We start from the raw sequence: 19,408 nt of genomic DNA, 5'->3' as shown, positions 1-19,408 counted from the left end.
CACTCGCTCTCTTCTGGTGGGCCAAGAAAAGCTCTTGCATGGACTCCCTGCTTGTCAGTTTGTTAGTACAAGTTTTAGATAAATGGGGGTTTGTCCGGGACAATCAAACCTATCTGGTTATGTTGAAGCTTCCTGTTATGAGTGATTTATAGTGACTACCAATGAGCCACGTGGCATTTGCAAAAAATGACTGTAATAAAGTGCCTAGTAGAAAGTCAATGCAATAGATTTGGTTAAGTCAATAGGAATTAATCTCAGAAGAAGTCAGTAACATCAGTGATACAAGCATCGATTGTGTGTCATACTTCCTGCGAACCTGTTGATGGTACAAACAAAAAATAAAAAGGTGAGATTTAGGTGGATGGAAGCCAGAGGGAATTTGAACATGCACACACTGTTTGTGATTCATGTCAGCCAGCTGCCCTTCAAAGTAGGCCAAGGCTGCCAAAGACACTGGGAATGATGTCACAATATTATTGAATGATTATGAGCTGGATAAATCTTGGACACGGCTGAAAAACAATATTTAGGTGGCTGTGATTTTTAATATTTCAACTAAAACCAGATGAAATTCTGTTGTGGAAATCAGAGAATGGGGTCAATAGCTTTAGAAAATCCTTATGAACAAAAACTGTCCCTGCAATAACAAATACAAGTTAAAACTGCTATTCAAAGAAAATCCATGCATAAAAATGAAAAGGGCATGGTCTGGGCTCAAGTTCATTTAAGATGGAGACCAGAGTGAATTAGAAAATGATTTTGTTCCCTGACAAATCACGACTTGAGATTCTTTTTGGAAATTATGAAGGCTGCGTCCTTCAGGCTAAAGAGGAGAGGGACCATAAATTTTTTTCCAGTGCGCAATTGAAAAGCCAGTATTTGTGATGCTGTGGATGTGCATTAGTGCTCTTGGCATGAGTAGCGTGCACATCTGTGAAGGCCCCTGTGCTGCCATCCATCCATAGAATCCATTGAATGAACTTTCATTAAAATGTCCTTAAAGGTAATGAAGAAAGAAACACGAAAAAGAGAAAGAATTACATTGCATAGAAAGCACTGAGTCTTCTCATTTTTTGAGAATCCTGCTTGATGATGAGTAGAGAGAGGAGTGAGAGCTTGATGAGTGGAACCCTTAGCAATGATAATCCCATTAGTACTGTACTGCATGTTAAGCTCTCCACTAATAACTCACACGTATGAGCATGAAGGGTGTGTATGCGCATGTATGGCCGAGTCCCGCTTGGACCATCCTAATTATCAGACGAGGCTCACGTGAGGGTAATTACCGCATCTGAGACAGTGGGAACAAGGCTATGACTGACCCAGAAATCCACAGGCTAATGAAGCGATAAGACACACACACACACACACACACACACACACACACACACACACACACACACACACACACACACACACACACACTGTTTCTCTCTATGTGTTGGTATTACCTCACATAGAGACACAAGGACAGAGCAAAAGAAAGAGAGAAAGCCAAAAGACAGAAAGGGGAACAATGTTTCCCTCAGCCTGCATTAGAGAGAGCAGAGTGATTTGGGAGGAGCTGTCAAGAGACGCTCTGTCAGGCAGCTTCAAGCTCAGCCCTTTTCCTAGTATGAACTAATCTGGCTGCTCTCTGTTCTTTGTCATATCTGGCCATGGCTCCACAGCACTGTGGTCTGCTTCCACAGCCGCGGATTAAGCTCGGCTGCCCGAGACTAAATTCTCTATTGAAGAATCATCTAGGTGTAATCCCTGTGTGAAGCCAGCCCTGTATGGTACAGCACATTATATCTCTCACAATGACTATTATTCACATCAGGCTGTGCACTCTGGAGATTCTGGAGACAAGCACAAGGGCGGTTTGCTGTGCATAGGCAAGGGACCTTAAGGGTTTGTTATGTGAAGTGAGATTGGCTCACTTAAGGTGGGCCCTCCTGGGAAGAGATCAGCTAATTCTGGCAAGTTGTTTTTCCACACCTAGGTGATTAAAATATTAACATTTTAATACACTCTGTCACATATTTCTTTAGTAATCCTGTCTCCCATTTTCTACATTTGCATGAACATTTAACATTTGCATTTTTCCATTTCCCTTTCTGTTGAATGTGCAGGGAGAAAAAAAAATCAAGAAAGAAATAAAGTAATAAGGGCAAATAAACCGAATGTGCCTATAAATCAAAAACAAACAGTTGAATAACAGAAATAATGACAAACTTTACAGACAATCAGATATTTATAGAAGGAACTAATATGTATAAGCCAAATTCCATCTATATATGAATTAAATTGCATTAAGTAGTTAAATATAATGATAGCTTATCCCAGGTGTCCTAGGGTGAGGGTTGGGGAACAACATGATCACCCTTCCTTCATAAGGGGTTATCACCAACCAAAGGAAGTCTATTGAGGTAAGAGGAGAATGTGCAAACTCATAAAAGAAACAAGACAGAACCTTCTTTCTGTGAGGAGACAGTGGTAACCATCAAAAATCTGCTCTGACAGTGGAGGGTATGTGAATTCCCCTGGGTAATGTCAGACTGGAGTACAGGTGAGAAAATGCTTTATGATGTGACAATGACCTTTGACCTTGAAGATAAACATCAGCAGTTTATTATATTAGACAATGGTGTGGAATTGTCTTGAGTTATCCCCAAACTCAGCTCTGTAAGGTCATAGTGACCTTGATCTTTGACTACAAATTTCTAATCCGTTCATCCTTTGATTAAAGTCATGATGAATGCTACAAAGTATGGAAGTAGTGATGTACAGATAAAAACATTTTGTATTCATCTACTGCTCGAGTAGTGAGCAGCTGAGTCAGTTTTTATTACCAGAGAAATCCCTCATGTCATGACACCTTACATACAGGAATACAGATTTTAAGATATTTTAACATGCTTCCCTACTCATATTTTAGACAAATCTCCTATATGGGAGTATGTTTGGTTTTGAATATCAGATGTTAAATTATTCACTTACTCTTTATTTATTTTCAAAATCAAGAAATCTGGGATCAGAGATTGTGCACCCCATAAACCTACAGTGCATTTTAAAAGGGGCAAAGATTTAGTGGTTTATTCCAAACCAGAACTGTATTTGTATTGATAAGTGCACTGTAGCTGACAGAAATACCACTAATTTCTTTTGGTTGCTCCCTTATTTCCCAAGTGGTCGCCACAGCGGATGGATCCACATGTTTGATTTGGCACAGATTTTATGCCAGATGCCCTTCCTAACACAACCCTCTCAACTGTCTTGGGACTGGCACTAATAGGACACTAGCTGAGGCTGAGTTTGTGTGTCCTTCTGGAATCAAACGGGGGAACCTTCATATGTACCACCACAACAGTTTATTTATAAAGCGCTTTCACAGACAAGCAATCACAAAGCGCTGTACAACAAGACAGAGTAAAATAAACAAGAAAATCAAGAGCTGTAATAGCAATACAAAACGGGAGACTTGGTGCCACAGGCTGTCTATTGCCCTAGTTTTTAATCTTATACAAGAAACAACTAACAAATTCTGAGCCTGTGATCGAATACTGCGAGGACAGGTTTGTTTAGTAAAAAGTTTATATAAATACTATGGATCCTGGCCATTTAGTGCTCTGTATCTAAGTACAAGAATTTTAAAACAGATCTTAAAATCTACTGGTAAAGAAATAAAATAAAATAATAAATAAATAATAAATATTATATTATATATATTATAAACATTAATAGTCTGACTGCAGCGTTTTGTGCCTGTTTGAGGCCCCCAAAACATAATTTATCTGAGTCAGTAAACGGGGAATTACAATAATCTAAGCATGATAACACAAACGCATGAACAATTATGTGTGGTTTGGCCAAAGAGACCATATGTTACATTTTAAAATGTTCCTGATATGAAAGAAACAGGAACAATAAATAGAGAGGAATCAAATATTATGCCAATATTTCAAATGCCGGACCTAGCAGATGAACAAATAGAAGCATGAGCCTGACTGATTTTCATATATAATAGAGGAGAAGCTACAATCATAGCCTCAGTCTTGCGCTGTTTAGAACAAAATAATAGCTTGAGAGCCAGACACTAATGGGGGTTAAAGAGGAGACTAGAGCGAACAGACAATTCAGCTGGTGAGGTTTTAAAGACATATCCAGCTAAACGTCATCTGCATAGAAATGTTAAGAAACATCAGAAAAATACTTAATGGTGCCAGCTAGGAGAAGAATGTAGAAAGAAAATAATAATGGACCCATTACTGAACCTTGTGGAACCCCCACAGGTTAGGGAGGCATAATCAGAGAAGAACTTGTTCACCCTAACAGAGAAAGTCTTGTCAGAGGAATATATAAATAGGAAGAAAACCAATGTAACACAGAGCCAGAGAGACCAGCCAGAAACTTAAGCCTATTAAGTAAAATTTTATGATCAACAGTATCAAAGGCTGAACTGAGGTCAAGTAGAATGAGTACAGAACAAATCCCTGCATTAGAAGCCATCAAAAGACTGTTATAGAATTTCAAAAGCGCAGTCTCAGCGCGATGCTGCTTTTGAAAGCTAGACTGTAATAGGTTGGGAAAAATGTAATTAGCATAATAAGGATCTGAATAGACTTTCTACAGCTTTTTCTAAGAATTCCTGTCACGGTCCCCGTGTCTCTCTGGTTGGCCCACGCTGGCTACAGGTTTTGTTGTTGTTAGTTTTAGTTTTTTGTCTCTCCTCCTCCTCTCTGCCTGGGTGGAGCTCATTACGGGCTCTCACTCTTGGCCCACGCACCCCTGTGGATGGTGTCCACCTGCGGCTGATCTGGCTGATTTCCCCAGCTGCTATTTAAGGCAGTGGCACAGAGCAGCTCACCGCTGGAACGTCGAACCACCTGAGTTCGTGCTCGCGGCATATTCAAAGAAGAATCGCTTACACGTGTTTTATGTTGTGGAACTAACCTTTGACCTTCTGTCTGTAGATTCTGGACCGAATCACCGGACCTGTCCAAGTGGGGCAGTGTGTCGAGTGTTGGAGCGAGTGCAGCTGAAGAGGAGTGCGCGTGTGCGGAGGAGCGGTGGCGGTGACTGAGTGGAAGAGGAAGTGTGTGTGTGGATCCCCCCCCCCCCCCCCCCCCTTCTCTCCCTGGAGCCCTGGACCCCCTCCCAACTCACTGTACATATATTTTGCACTAAGGTGATCCCTATTGTAAATAAATCCCCTTTTTGTTTCCTTGAAAGAACTGTCTGCGCGTGGGTCCGTTCAGTAGCCATGACAATTCCCTAACAAATGGCAATTTCAAAATAAGACGAAAAATTACCAATGCAGAAAAAAGAAGAAACTAATCATGAATTCTTTCTTCATATGTTGTAATTGAAGATAAGATAACATTACTCAACCTTTAAATATACTCTGTAAATTATTGCTTCTCCACCAGATCAGTAAACAGGAGCGCAACAAAACCGTGAACCTCAAACAAGGGTTAGGAATGCACAGGTTGTGGGTCAGTACTCAGAATCAACATCAAACACAGCGAGAGCTCAAGTACTTGAAAGTGTATCAAGTAATAAAAAGTTGATCTCGCTATTGTTATCCCTACAGATAACAATAGAAACACAAAATTAATGAAAGAGTTCACAATCATCTCTATGTCTATAGGTGGCTTTTGAGCTCCCCTTAAAACAAACCTGTAAATCATGTCTGAGTTTTATGCAGTTCAACCAACAAGATATGTTTCAGAACTCCCAAACTGTCTCTTACTTCACAAAAGGAAACGAAAAGGTTACAAAACATCTAAAAGTCAATCTCAGGGATCCCCACTTTGGTCTGACAAAGCCTCATGGAAGATGATACCCTCAGGGTAATACTGTTGATACTGTCCTACTCTGGAGCCTTACATTTAAGTGCTTCAGACTAGTGTTGTACAATCTCTGTGCTCACAGAAGCAGAGGGCATTTCTTTTGCTTGTACCAGTTTGCTAAACAGCTTCATTGACGTGGCAGTTTAAGTGATAAGTATGACCCACTCATAGTGTTGGTCTGTGAGGCAGAACAGGTTACCCCAAGCCCACGCTCCAGCCATCACAGGATCCCTGTCTCTGTCGCTCCTACGCAGAAAGAAAATGTGTGTGCGCACATGATCGACTGTGTATTCGAGTGAGTTATCTTGATCAAATTCCCAATTACACAGACGAGTGTCTCTTCAATGCTGTGCTCTTTATACAGATACACAAACAAACAGACATAAACATCACACAAACACTCCCACTCTCACATACAAAACAAGAAAAAGAAACACACGCAGGCCAGAGGCAACAAGCACTTCATTTCCTATTCCACCCCCTCTTCTCATCCTCAGCACCCCTTCTATTCCACTCTGGCCTCCCCAACACTCAACCCACAGTCACTATAGCAACCTCACACACAGAGGACTAATCATGCCATTGCAACATCTGTCAGACAACGGAGACACACGCCCTTAAAATGTGCATGCCACTGCATACACTAATGAAGCACACAAGCACAGAAACAGTTAAAGAAAGCAAACTTTATTACCTTTGCTCATGGTTCATCCTGTCACATGAAGTTTGAAAGTGGGAGCTGCAAGAGAAGATTATTGAAGAATATTGGTTTTCTAGGACCGGAAGAATGATCTGTTTGAAAACTTGCAATGATGCCACAGAGGTTTATGAAGACCCTACTGTACAAAAGCCTTAGCCGCTTAAAATGAGCAAATAAAGTCTGCTCCAGAAACATTTCTGCTGGGTATGCTGCTCTGCTGCCACCTGTAGATTACACCTGGTACTCCACAATATAAACATATAAGTCTCAGGACTCTGGCCTTGCAACATCCACGGAAATTCACCATATTAAATATTAGAAAAAAAGGAACTAAGAAAAATGAGGTGTCTTAGATCTGCCGTATTCCACCTGCTGTTAAGCAGCAAAATCAATCCCCTTCCTTCAGCAAACAGTACATACGAGTCCCAGTGAAGCACTCATCGTGCTTCAGCATACTCTATGCACCATCTAGCCAGCTTTCAAGCAGTTTGATGATATCTATTTTGGTTTTTGTAAAGTTTGCTGAGGCTTGGTACCAAAATGAGTCACACACAAACTCAACTCAAACTCCAGCTATAGCCTCAGAAAAGGAAAGTGGCTCTCAGAGCAACACACAGCCTACGTGCAGCCTCTGCATCTTTTAGCAAAAAATAAAAGGGGGTGAGCGAATGCTTTATATTTAGAATGGTGACGCTATACAAACTTGAGCACTAACATGAGAGGAAAGCTCAGCGATGCGTTAGAGAGCCGCATATTCAATAATGTATCAGAGGCAGGATTTTAAAAACAGCTGGGGTTCGCCGCTCTGTCTTGTCCTGTCTGTCAGTCTGTCTCTTTGCATGTCTTTCTCCCGGTCCGTCCACTGCGACGGCAGCAGATTTGCTACTCCTGTGGGGAGCTGATGTTTGGTTAAACTTTCATCCTATCAACGTCTTCACTTGATTTTTCTCTGGGCCTTATGATGAATCTCCATCTGAGTTTTCTTCACTCTCTCAGAAGAAAGGTTCCATTCCTTTCTTTATCTTTGTGTGCTCCCTTGCTGTTTCTTCCTTAGTGGTCATGGTGCAGCCTTTTAGCAAAATAGATCATACACAAAACACCTGGGGAAAAGGGGGCTTCTGACGGTAAATGTTCATGTGCGTGCATGTGTCTGTCTGACGTTCACTGTGGTAATCAATGCCTACCTGTTTCAGTGCACAGACACACTGCGCTGCTTCATCCTTGAGGAATGAAAGAGTAAGAAATCTCCCCAGAATTCTCCTGCAAGAGAGAAGAGAGGATACAGTGAGAAAGCAAAGAGGTTGGGGAAGGAAAGAGAAGAGAAAGAAGGAGAAGGAAAGGAATTAAGAGCAGAGCTTTAGCTTTATAGAAGTCACTGATCTTAAAGACAACTCTGACTTTCAGCTAACTTCTCCATGTTCTTCTTGCACTCATTTGTTTATATCATTGCATTCAGATCAAAGCTTCCAATCTGAAACCCGAGTTCAGCTAGTGCAGCTCAGTCGTTCCAAAAGCAGTCTGGGTCAAATGGACAGCCGCGGCTCAACTTCTACACTGGGAGCTTTTAAGGCTTTTAAGGCTTCCATGCCAGCAAGATGTACAGGCTTGTGAGTGGAACAGGGGCTGAAATGCCCAAGTGGGAAAAGCATGCAGCACCTCGGCATGAAAAGTACACACTCGCAGATCAAAGGTTCATGTGAGAATACTAGCAAGGAGGCATGTTTAATGTAACAGACCATACATGCATGTGCACACACAGACCTGCACACAGATATACAGATGTCACTCTTCTATGTTTTGTGACTCCAGTGACATCAAGATGTAGCAAAGAAGCAATCACTGGTGGAGGGAAATCAGTGTGGATCTGAAAGGATTACAGGGTTGTTTCCAGAACTGCTTGCGTTGATGATGATATTTGTCTTTTATTGAAGTTATATATTTTGACCAAAAGTCCTCTACACACATGCTGTGAATCAGCCACTTAAAAAAAAGAACATTTTGAACATTTTCAACTTAAATCTATAATTCTTCTTCTTCTTCTTCTTCTTCTTCTTCTTCTTTTTATTATTTTCTACTACTTCTGGTGTATCTGATGGGATGGCCACTCTAAGCACTGTGGTGGCTAGCCTATAAATTTTTTATATCACCAAATAAATAATATAATGTGCAATAAATATATTAAAATCAAATTGAAAGAATGTAATAGAAAAGCCTATTAATAATATCAAGATGATTAGAATAAATCAGTCCCTGCCAAAAGATGCCATAACAAAGAGTCACCACTGGTCTGTGCTATTATACCACTCCTGTGTTTGTGCTGCTGACCGACTTACCAAACAAGGGCAAAGACGGTGATGGCAGCATACATTAACTGCAGAATCTGGTGATGTAAATATCAAGATTGATTTGTTTGCAAATCATAACCAGGTCATGCTGTGCGTTCCTTGGCCTGTAATCACCTGTTGTTTTTAGGTTATAAAGGTGAGATCTTCAATGATGCAAAATTCAAAGAATGTGTTTCTTTGTCTGACTTTGACAACCTAAGCGTGTGATCTGAGTTCAGGCTTGTGTTCGCACAATTGCAAATGACCGTGCATCACGTGTGGAGGCAAGCTAACATTTTATTTTCAGTCGATGACACATTCCTCCCTCGATTCCCATCCACTCGCAACATGTTTCCTCTGTAATGATCTTACAGTGCTGGTGAAATGAGTTGTGCAGAGGATTATTATAAGCATCGGTTACCCTCTATTGCGGGAACTGGTTTCCCCCTCAATCATGTTGTTTTCCTGTTGGGTTTCAGTACTCCCTGGTTGGAAACCACCTTGTTAGTGAGAATGTGCTTCACCTGTGCTGGCCCAGCAGAAGTAATTAAAGCCTCAGCAGCTTTGTGCAGGAAAGGGAGAGTCTGGAAACTAGATCAGTGAGAAAGCTCGTGTTGGTGCAAGCAATTCAGTTTACAGATCTTGCATAGCGACATAGGACAAGTTATGTTTGTCCTGCATTGGTGGACACGGCGTTACTTTAGATTCTTCTGTGACTTTTATGCAATAAAGTGGCACCCACTGGTGAAAGCCTGTCTGCAAACCTTTTTTGCTGCTTTGAAACTCTGAGAGGACTCCCATGGGAACCCTTCAGAGCAGCCTTTGAAGCCCTTTTATGTTAATGGCTGAAAGTGATTATTCAGAGAGAGTGAAAATGTTGATAGTAATTTGAAGGGAATTCATCTCTAGGTGCTACGTCTGGACGTCACCTTAAAGGTTTCTGCTGGTGGTGGAAATGGTTCTGGGCATGGTAGCATATTATTTAGGTCACTGAAGTGCTTTCACATGGCCCTTTCACACCATGAACCAAACTATTTCTGCACTGATCTGCACAGCAATGGCCCAGATAATTTTTTGATGTCTAACCCTAACCAGGGCAGCTCAGTGGAACTCCGCTTACTTTGGTTTGGCTTCACTCAGCATGTATGAAACACTCTTCATAGGCTTCTGTCACTCAGACTCAAAATCAAGGCAAGTGGGGAAGCGGGGCAGCAGAGTGGGCATCAGATGTCTCTTAAGCCTATTTTAAATGCAGTGTCACAGTTAAGCCACGGACAACACTGACATGATTACCTACAAACTTTATCTGCAGACGCAACCGTCCTCAAGCTGCACCATCTTTTTACAGTGTCAGTAAAGTGTGAAATGTTTCAAGATCATATGTTCACCAGAAGTGTCATTCCCTTTTAGAGAAATATATTTCAGCAGCATATTTCAGTTTGTAAACATGTTTACTCTTTCGAAGTGTATGTGCGGCACTGATCAAAATTGGCCCAGAACGTTAAGGAGGTTGTTGCAGGTCAAGCTGGCAACAGGGACTCTCAGAGTGGAATGGCACAGTCTTGCTTCAACAACTTCTCCAACTTGTTTACAACTTGCATACTTGTGTGTGTGTGTGTGTGTGTGTGTGTGTGTGTGTGTGTGTGTGTGTGTGTGTGTGTGTGTGTGCATCTCTAGCGTTTAAGAGTTTACACAAAGGGAATAAACTGGGTGAGGATTAAATCTGACCCCACAAGGATGATCAAACATCTTGAGAGGATTCAAGATGCCTGCATAATTCAAATGAAACTTCAAAACTGACCTGCTGCTCTTGAACCTTTTAAGCTGAAAAGATATACAGTATAATAATACAACTACATTCAAAACCCAATTGTTCCTCCACCCATTGAAAAAGCTGTATAAGAAGAAGCAAGTTGACAGGTAGGCAGTTCAGACACACACTCACTTTAATCCTAAACTACATAAAATTACCACTTCTGAAAAATCAAAAGTAAGTACAGCTGTCTGGCGTTTCAAGTTTGATCGGATTACAGAGCTCTGGTGTTCCTTCACGTCTCGGTTTATTATAGCAAATGCAGCTGGGTCTCTTGGGATTTGATTCAAAACAGTGAGTTAAAATTCGATTCCTCTATTGGCATTCTCAGACATTTATCCCCACCGTACATCCAGAACAATGAGTAAAATCTTTAAGCATTTGCTTTAAAGTGAGGATATTTTTAGTAAGAGCTGATCATTATTCAATAAAAATGCAGAAAGGGAAAAACATAATCTCTATCAACTGCAATTAATTCTTTTGTGACCATGGTTTTTAAAAAAAAAACAAAAAAACATGATTTTTCCCCAGGTCCATCAGGGTACAGTTTTTTAGCATCCCTGAGAACCTGCTACAGTTTTTGCATCTGTTTAGGGACTCTAAGTCACTTCTTCCTCTTTGTGAATCCCCAGACTGACTCACTGATGTTGACTGAAGGGTTCTGTGTTGGGCAAACAATCTGTTACACGACTTGGCTCTTTTTCATGCCACTAAAATAATTCTTTATGACTCATTTTTAAGGTTGGGGACAAACAGATGCCTCTTTGGTGGTATTGGACGACAAATGAGATTTTGTCTATATTTCTTATTAATGAGAAGGTCACTAATTCTGACCAAGCCCCTCACTCCATTTGCAGCAATGCAGTCCTAAAGCAGCAGAGAACCTCTACTGTGTTTCCTGGTTAAAGCATGATTCTTCAGCACTTTGCCAACGAAATTTGCACTTTGCCAACGAATAACAACACCTATGCCAGAATGCTGTTTAAAGACTTCAGTTCAGCGTTCAATACAATCCTCCCCTCACAACTCATCAGGAAATTGACAGACCTAGGCATCAGTTCCCTCATGTGTAAATGGTTACTGGACTTCCTGACCAACCGGCCCCAACATGTCCGGCTGGATAACCACTGCTCATCTACAATCACAATGAACACTGGTGTACCACAAGGCTGTGTGATGAGCCCTTTCCTCTACTCCCTCTTCACCCACGACTGCAGACCTACCGATGGTTCCAACACCATCATTAAGTTTGCAGATGACACCACGGTGATTGGCCTCATCCATGACAACGATGAGGCCGCCTACAAGGAGGAGGTGGATCGTCTGGCTGAGTGGTGCGACAGAAACAACCTGCTGTGAGCAGCTTCAAGTTCCTGGGTGTCCTCATCTCCAAGGATCTCATCTGGACGACCGACTTCTCCAAGCTGGTCAAGAAGGCTCACCAGCACCTCTTCTTCCTGAGGACTCCTGTCCTCAGACATCCTGGTGAACTTCTATCGCTGCACCATCGAGAGCATCCTGACCAACTGTATAACAGTCTAGTACGAGAACTGCTCTGCCTCGGACCGGAAGGCGTTGCAGAGGGTCGTGAAAACTGCCCAGCGCATCGCCGGAGCACCACTTCCTGCCATAAATGACATCTACAGGAAGCAGTGTCTGAAAAGGGCTGGGAAAATCATCAAAGACCCCAGTCACCCATCACATGGACTCTTCACCCTCCTGCGTTCTGGGAGGCGCTACAGGAGCCTCCGGACTAAGACCACCAGGTACCGGAACAGCTTCTTCCCCACAGCTGTCAGACTCCTGAACTCTGCCTCCTGACATCTGACCCACGTTAAACTCATGGACTGAACATACAGACATCCACAACCACTAGCACTTTATATAGCCTCTGTAGAAAGTAGCCACATATTTCTCTTCTCTTAACTGCACTACTGTATGATTCTGTATAAACAATCATTCTGCACAATAAGATAATTATAATTCTACAACTGTTTATAACTTGCATATTTCTGTATAGCTCTATATTTCATATTTCTGTATAGTTTCATATGTATATCCTGTTCATAGCCTGTACATGGCTTGTATACCCACTACAGCCTGTACATACTTATAGCATATTCATAACATACCTTCATACCATGTACATTGTAACATACCCATAATAGACCCATTTTTGTACCCTCATACCTATAACAGACCCATTTCTGTAAAATATGTATATATATTATTGCTAATATATATTTTGTAATATATCTATATCATGGCTAAAGCACTTCTGGATGGATGCAAACTGCATTTTGTTGCCTTGTACTTGTGACATGTGCAATGACAATAAAGTTGAATTCTATTCTATTCTATTCTATTCTAAATTGCCTTCAGTTAGACCCAGTTTTTATATTTTCAAGCATCACTTTTCTTTGTTTCCACATTTATAGATACTTCCATAAATACAACTTTAATAAGCACTGATTCAGTAAAGTCTACTTATGACCAGACTGTACACATTAGATGGATGTACCCACTTGTTTCTGCCAGTTCTTTGCTGATGGTGCTGCCGGGCATCTTTTAGATTCAGAGAACAGTAAGTCAGCTTTTTGTATTTTTCATCTGCCATACTCACTTTCATTGAACAACGCTTTCTGCCTGTCAGAGACCTTGCTGATGCAAGAAGCCCAGCTTAAGTTTTCTTCTTATATAAACTCTTTCCATACGCTTTAGATGAAACTGTCATTGGCTGTTATTCACCCAGTTTAAATCTCATATCTGTATGACTATTTCTATTTCAGCAAATGATCTGGTTCAAGCATTACATTGTGGGTTATAAGCACCCCTTCGCAATACTTGTTTAATTTTCCACTCGGCTCAATGCATACAAATGATTTCCTTTTCTTCTATAAAGTGCTCTGTTACTTCATTTTCTTCAACAGGATGCAGATATTGTAGTTTAGTATTTCACTCAAAAAATGGCTTGGAATTTGAGGTCAATTTCAAACTGTCACTTTAATAGAGACGATGCAGAATAACCTTAGACAAATGACAAGTTATTGTGAAGCACACAGAGAAACAATAAAAAAATGATATACAGCTGCCTTTATGTTAGATCACAGTAAAGGGGTTCCACATATAAAGCTTTTCATTATATGGTGAAAGGTTTTTTTTGTCCATTTTAACTGGATTTTCTGTGCTAATATTTATTTTTAATTAACAGAAGTGGTAGTGCCTGTGTACTTAAGCAGCAACCAACCTTTCTCAGTTCTACAGCATATTTTATTATATTTTTCTGCTTTTTAGATTTTCAGTTTTAGATTAATCATGGGACTTTTATAAACAGCCTGTGTAAAATTTTGTGACTAAAGCGTTCCATCAAAAGACCAGCAAGAGCTCAATCTACATTTCACGTGTCAGGCTGCACAGCCTGTGTGGACACTTTTATTGACTGAAACAGGAGCACATCTTTCAATCAAATGCACCTGACAACTGAAAAAAAAAACCCAATAACAACAAAAAAGCAGACAAACTAGGCTTTGTTTGTGGTTCCGTCTCACAACGTTCATCAACCTTCTTTCAGATCATCAGGATTAGTATAAATTAGTGTCCAGTTCAAGCCTTCACACATAAGCCTAAGTTTGTCATCCAGACAACTTCAAAAGCGATCTGATCTTACGTGAACCCAACCAGAGACTCACATGCCCAAAGACCACTTAACGAAAAGCTTTAGGTTCAAACCAGTAGCTTTCATTAATAATGTAATTAATAGCTGTGTGCTGTCTGCCACACAAACTAAAATAATTAGTTCATATGCTTCAAAAAGTTATATACAAAAAGTTAAATCTTACTTCCACCTCCTACAACAAAAAACATCAATACAGGAAATTAATAAAGAAGATTATACTGCACAGATTTTGGTCCAGTTGTATTACAACGTGGGTATGAACAGACTGAAAAAAACAAAGAACAAAACAAAAAACATACCTGACCTGGGGCCTGTACTACTGTGAAGTGAACTGAACATATGCTGGGTACCTTTCCCTTATCTGAATTCAGTTACACCAACACTGGCAATCAGAAGAAGCAGGCACATGAAGCTGATTATCAGTTCCCTAAATTAACCCGGGGTTTCCTTTGCGCATTCACACAAAAGAGGTGACGCTGGAAGCATCAGCCCAATCACATATATGAATAAGTGCACTGGCAGCCTACGCTATGGAAAACTAGTAAGAGGTCAAACACATAATACAGACTGAAAGTAGCACTGCTGCTGCAGACAAAGTCTGTAAAGTCTGAGAGCACAAACACTAAACAGTATGATAAAAAAAAACAAAAACTGAAGCGTTGTGTGTGTGGTTGAAAAGTTTTTGATTAGTGAGACTGGAAAAGACCTCAGATCAATAAAATGTAGCCTATTTGAAACCTCGAAAGAAGTCTGGCAAAAGTGCAAACTTTGTACTGCAAGTAAAAAACAACAACTTTATCTGAAAGACGCAAGAGAATCTGACAGTAAATTAATGTTTAAAATACAGTTTTAGTTTTTATTTTTTCAATTCAAGCACAGACTGTCTCCAATTTGATGTAAGGTCAGAAAGTACATCATTTATTAATGCATACAAAAAGTAAAATAGTTTAAAAGTAATTGTTTGCAGCCACCAGGGAAAAAATAAAGCCGCGTCTACGAATCTGTATTTATTACTGAAGCTCATCATGGAAACACAAAAACTTTAGACAGTCCTACTATCCACCAGCAAAAGTTCAATCTTTCATGAATTTTGATCATATTTTGATTGAACTGACTGGCAAATAGGTGTTAATTTCACACATGTTGATCTCTAATGTGCTTCAGAGCAGTAACCAGGGTGATGCAAGCAAGTTGAAACCTGGTGATCTTAAAAAAGACGCGAAAGAGAGATAAAATCTTTTTTTTTTTTTTTGCCTGTCCCATGTGGTTCTTTAGACGTCAGAATTGTTGTCTAAACACCAGCAAGGATACCCAATGGATTTACTTTGCCAAATGGATCATCACGGCCTTGGCGTATTGGTCCATTTGATCGACATTTGTTGTTATTATTTATTTTATTTTATTTTCAGTTGTTACAGACGGGACAGACATGACTCAGGGATAGGAAAGGGAGAAAGAAAGATGAAGGAAAAGAAAAACAGAAGGGAAGAGGGACAGTGAGAAAGGGCACTTAAAACGAGAAAGAAGAGAAAAAGAAATCTCCTGGATCACCTGTTGAGAGAAAAAGAAGAGAAAACAAGCCAAAAAAAACCAAACAGAGCAACATACTAAACACAGCACCATCACGTTAATCTAGCTAAGTGTAAACAGCAGTAAATACTAAATATTGAATGTTGTTGTGTAGCAAGCAGGACCGACAGCGCACAATGTGCTTGGATATAGCAGCCAATAAAGGTTTGTGTCTATGAACAGTGAACACCCGTGTGCACACCTGTGTGGATCAGCGCACTTGTATTCAAAAGGTTTCCCCATGTAATGGTCTGCTAGAGGATGTAGAGAGCCATGGCTCTGTCCTCCAGGGCATGAAGCAGGCATGGAGGAGATCCAGGCTCCAGACATCCAGAGGCCCCAGAGTGCGAGAGCCCAAGGAGGACCACCGGAGGGGCATCCGTGCCACCCTTCTGGGAAGAGCTGAGGAGAGCCCCAGATGAGGGGTCACCCAGTAGCCACTGAGCAGAAGCCAGAGGGGGCTGCCGGCAGCCAGCTGTGCCAGAGTGAACTAAGCCACAGGCCCAGAGGCCAGAGGCCAGAGGCCCGAGGGCCCCCTTTGCCCCGGAAGAGGCCTAACCGAGCAACAGGCACCAGGCACCAGGCCCCGCCAAGTAGTCACCGGGAGTGAGCTGGTACATACCTGAGCGCCCAGCACTGGACACCAAGAACCACCAACGCACCGACCCCTGAGGGCATCAGTTACCAGCAGGGAGTGTGGTGAGGGGAGATAGGCCTTTGGAGGGCCTGGGAGTTCCCAGAGAGGTGGAGTGTAAGACCCGACCTGTCACTAATCTGAAGGTCGGTGGTTCGATCCCAGGCTGCCTCCTGGCTGCATGCCAAATATCCTTGGGCAAGATACTAACCCCATGTTTGCCTACTGGTGGTGGTCAGAGGGCCCGGTGGCGCCAGTGTCCGGCAGCCTCGCCTCTGTCAGTGCGCCCCAGGGCAGCTGTGGCTACAATGTAGCTTGCTATCGCCAGTGTGTGAATGGGTGAATGTCTGAATGTAGTGTAAAGCGCTTTGGGGTCCTTAAGGACTAGAAAAGCACTATACAAATGCAGGCTATTTACCATATAGACACAGACACAAACATGCATTCCCACCCTCATGCACACATATACAAATACTCAGCACTCACCCAACGTAGGGATAGACATACATGGACACTGTACACACAATCACACACAATTTTATCTCACACACAAAGAGATAAAATCTTACTTCACAGTACAGGCCTTTGATTGTTTAACACACCACATTATGTGGTCTTCCTAGAAAGCAGTATAGACAAGGGATCAAGAATAGCTTGAACACAGTGGAGTGTTTAGCCATTAAAGATGAAGATATGTCCATTTAGGGAAAAGAGCTGGTACGGAACAAAGCACATCATAAATAGTGCTGGGTGTGATGGCGTGTTACTATAATCACACACTTTCCAGTTACTGTACTACAGTAAATGCATTTCATTTCATATAGAATAGAATAGAATTAGAATTCAACTTTTTTGTCATTGCACATGTCACAGGTACAGGGCAACGAAATGCAGTTTGCATCCATCCAGAAGTGCTTTAGCCACGATATAGATATATTACAATATACATTAGCAATAATATAGATATGTAAGTATATTACAGAAATGGGTCTATTATGGTATGTTATAATGTACACGGTATGAAGTATGTTATGAATATTCTATAACTATAAGTATGCACAGGCTGTAGTGAGTACAAGCTATGTACAGGATATAAATATGAAAAACTATACAGAATATGAAATAAAAAAACTATACAGAAATCTGAGATATACAGTTATACAGAAATGTGAACTATGCAGGTTATAAACAGTTGTTGGATTAAAAATTATTGTATGTACAGAATGATTATTTACACAGAACTATACAGTAGTGCAAGATAAGTGAGATATGTGGATAGTTTCTACAGAGGCTATATAAAGTGTAAGTGGTTGTGAGTGGTGGTTCAGTCCATGTTATTATTGTGTGTTTGAGGGTACAGTTGTCCATTGTGTGTGTGTAGGTGGTTGTGGGTCAGTCCATGAGTTTAATGTGGGTCATATGACGGAATAAGCAGAAATAATGTAACGAGTAGCATAGTACCATATATATATATATACTTTATATGGGGAGTAATAAATATTATATAACAGACTGTATTACCTGTAGGAAATGTGCAATACATGGCTTTCTTTGGGTAATAATGGATTGACAGTGTCAACTTTTGTTGGGCGAGAACATGCCAGCCTTATGTTGACAGCCTGTTGTGCTGCATCTTGGAAAAAACGTATTTAAATCTAAATGTATGAATGTGAGCTTAAGTGCAATCCTGTGTTTCAGAAGCTGTAACAGTAGGAACACTCCATTTATAGATTTCCATAAGACTAAGACGGCAGACTGAAAAGCTTTTACTTTTACAACTGCTACTATGGGTCAAGGCGACCACAAATGCTATTGACCTGCATCTGTATTTGACTTGTAAATGTCTTTTTCACCCCCTTTAAACTGTACACTAACAAAGAACCACCGGAACCATAAAACTGACAGTTAAATAATATAAGTAACATTACTGCTTACATATTGCTGATACTAATACTAATGTTGGCATTCAGTCTCTTGAGAGGCCAAACCTTGTGAAACTGCTTTCACTACGCCTTCAACATTTCATTCATTCATTTCATTCATTTATTTATTCATTTTCAGGCACAACAAATACCTATATTGAACATAAAATACACAAAACAAAAAACAAAACTTGCCTGAAAAAGGAGTGGGACGAAGAAAACTTATTAAATCCCACCCCACTCATCAACAAAAAAAACCAATAAACTTCCCGCAGCTACGCCCATCATTGCATACAGACCCATCAACAGCCCCGGGCAGATACAAGCATCTAAGCGGCAGCTCGCAACCAACAATTAGAGCCTTCATAACTGAATACAGAATATATAAATTATAAATTGCATTACCACAGGTAACAGGCAGTAATAACTACAAGTAACAGACACACATACATATACATACATATATATCTACACACACAAGTACATATATGTACATACATACGCACACTTTATTTTTTATTTTTTATTTTGGAATCCATACCAGCAATGGTAAGAGGACAGACATTACAGAGCACACTAAAACCCATCATTGAGTATACTGTGACCAGACCAACTGTTTGTAGAGAAATTTAAATCTATGAATATTTTTGCGTTGTTTCAATTGTAAACTCAGACTGTTCCAGATTTTCACACCACATACAGACACACAAAAGCCTTTACGGGTTGTTCGAGTTCTGGGTAATTTGAATTCTCCAAAGCCTCTCACATTATAAACCTTTTCTCGAATTTCAAATCTAGTTTGTAAATTTGCCGGTAAAAGTTTAGTAAAAGCTTTATACAAAATTATGGATGTATTGTAATTAACCAGATCCTGGAATTTAAGTAACTTTGCCTGAAGAAAGAATTTGTGAGTATGATCTAGATAACCAGCCTTGT

General features: G+C 40.6%; 1 protein-coding gene across 21 annotated transcripts in view; it reads right to left on the bottom strand.

Annotated features, from left to right (window-relative positions):
• The window catches only part of ptprdb (protein tyrosine phosphatase receptor type Db), a 162,269-nt gene that overhangs the window by 101,829 nt on the left and 41,032 nt on the right, over nt 1-19,408 (bottom strand). For all 21 annotated transcript variants that reach the window (XM_076884960.1, XM_076884969.1, XM_024802784.2 and 18 more), the window contains exons 4-5: nt 7,719-7,794; nt 6,529-6,573 (exon numbers count right to left, since the gene is read on the bottom strand). The gene's annotated coding sequence lies outside the window, so the exon portion shown is untranslated. The remainder of the gene's footprint in view (nt 1-6,528; nt 6,574-7,718; nt 7,795-19,408) is intronic.

The sequence above is a fragment of the Maylandia zebra genome, linkage group LG6 (genome assembly GCF_041146795.1).
Source record: "Maylandia zebra isolate NMK-2024a linkage group LG6, Mzebra_GT3a, whole genome shotgun sequence".
Classification (NCBI taxonomy): domain Eukaryota; kingdom Metazoa; phylum Chordata; class Actinopteri; order Cichliformes; family Cichlidae; genus Maylandia; species Maylandia zebra.
This window is presented reverse-complemented; position numbering and strand designations above follow the sequence as displayed.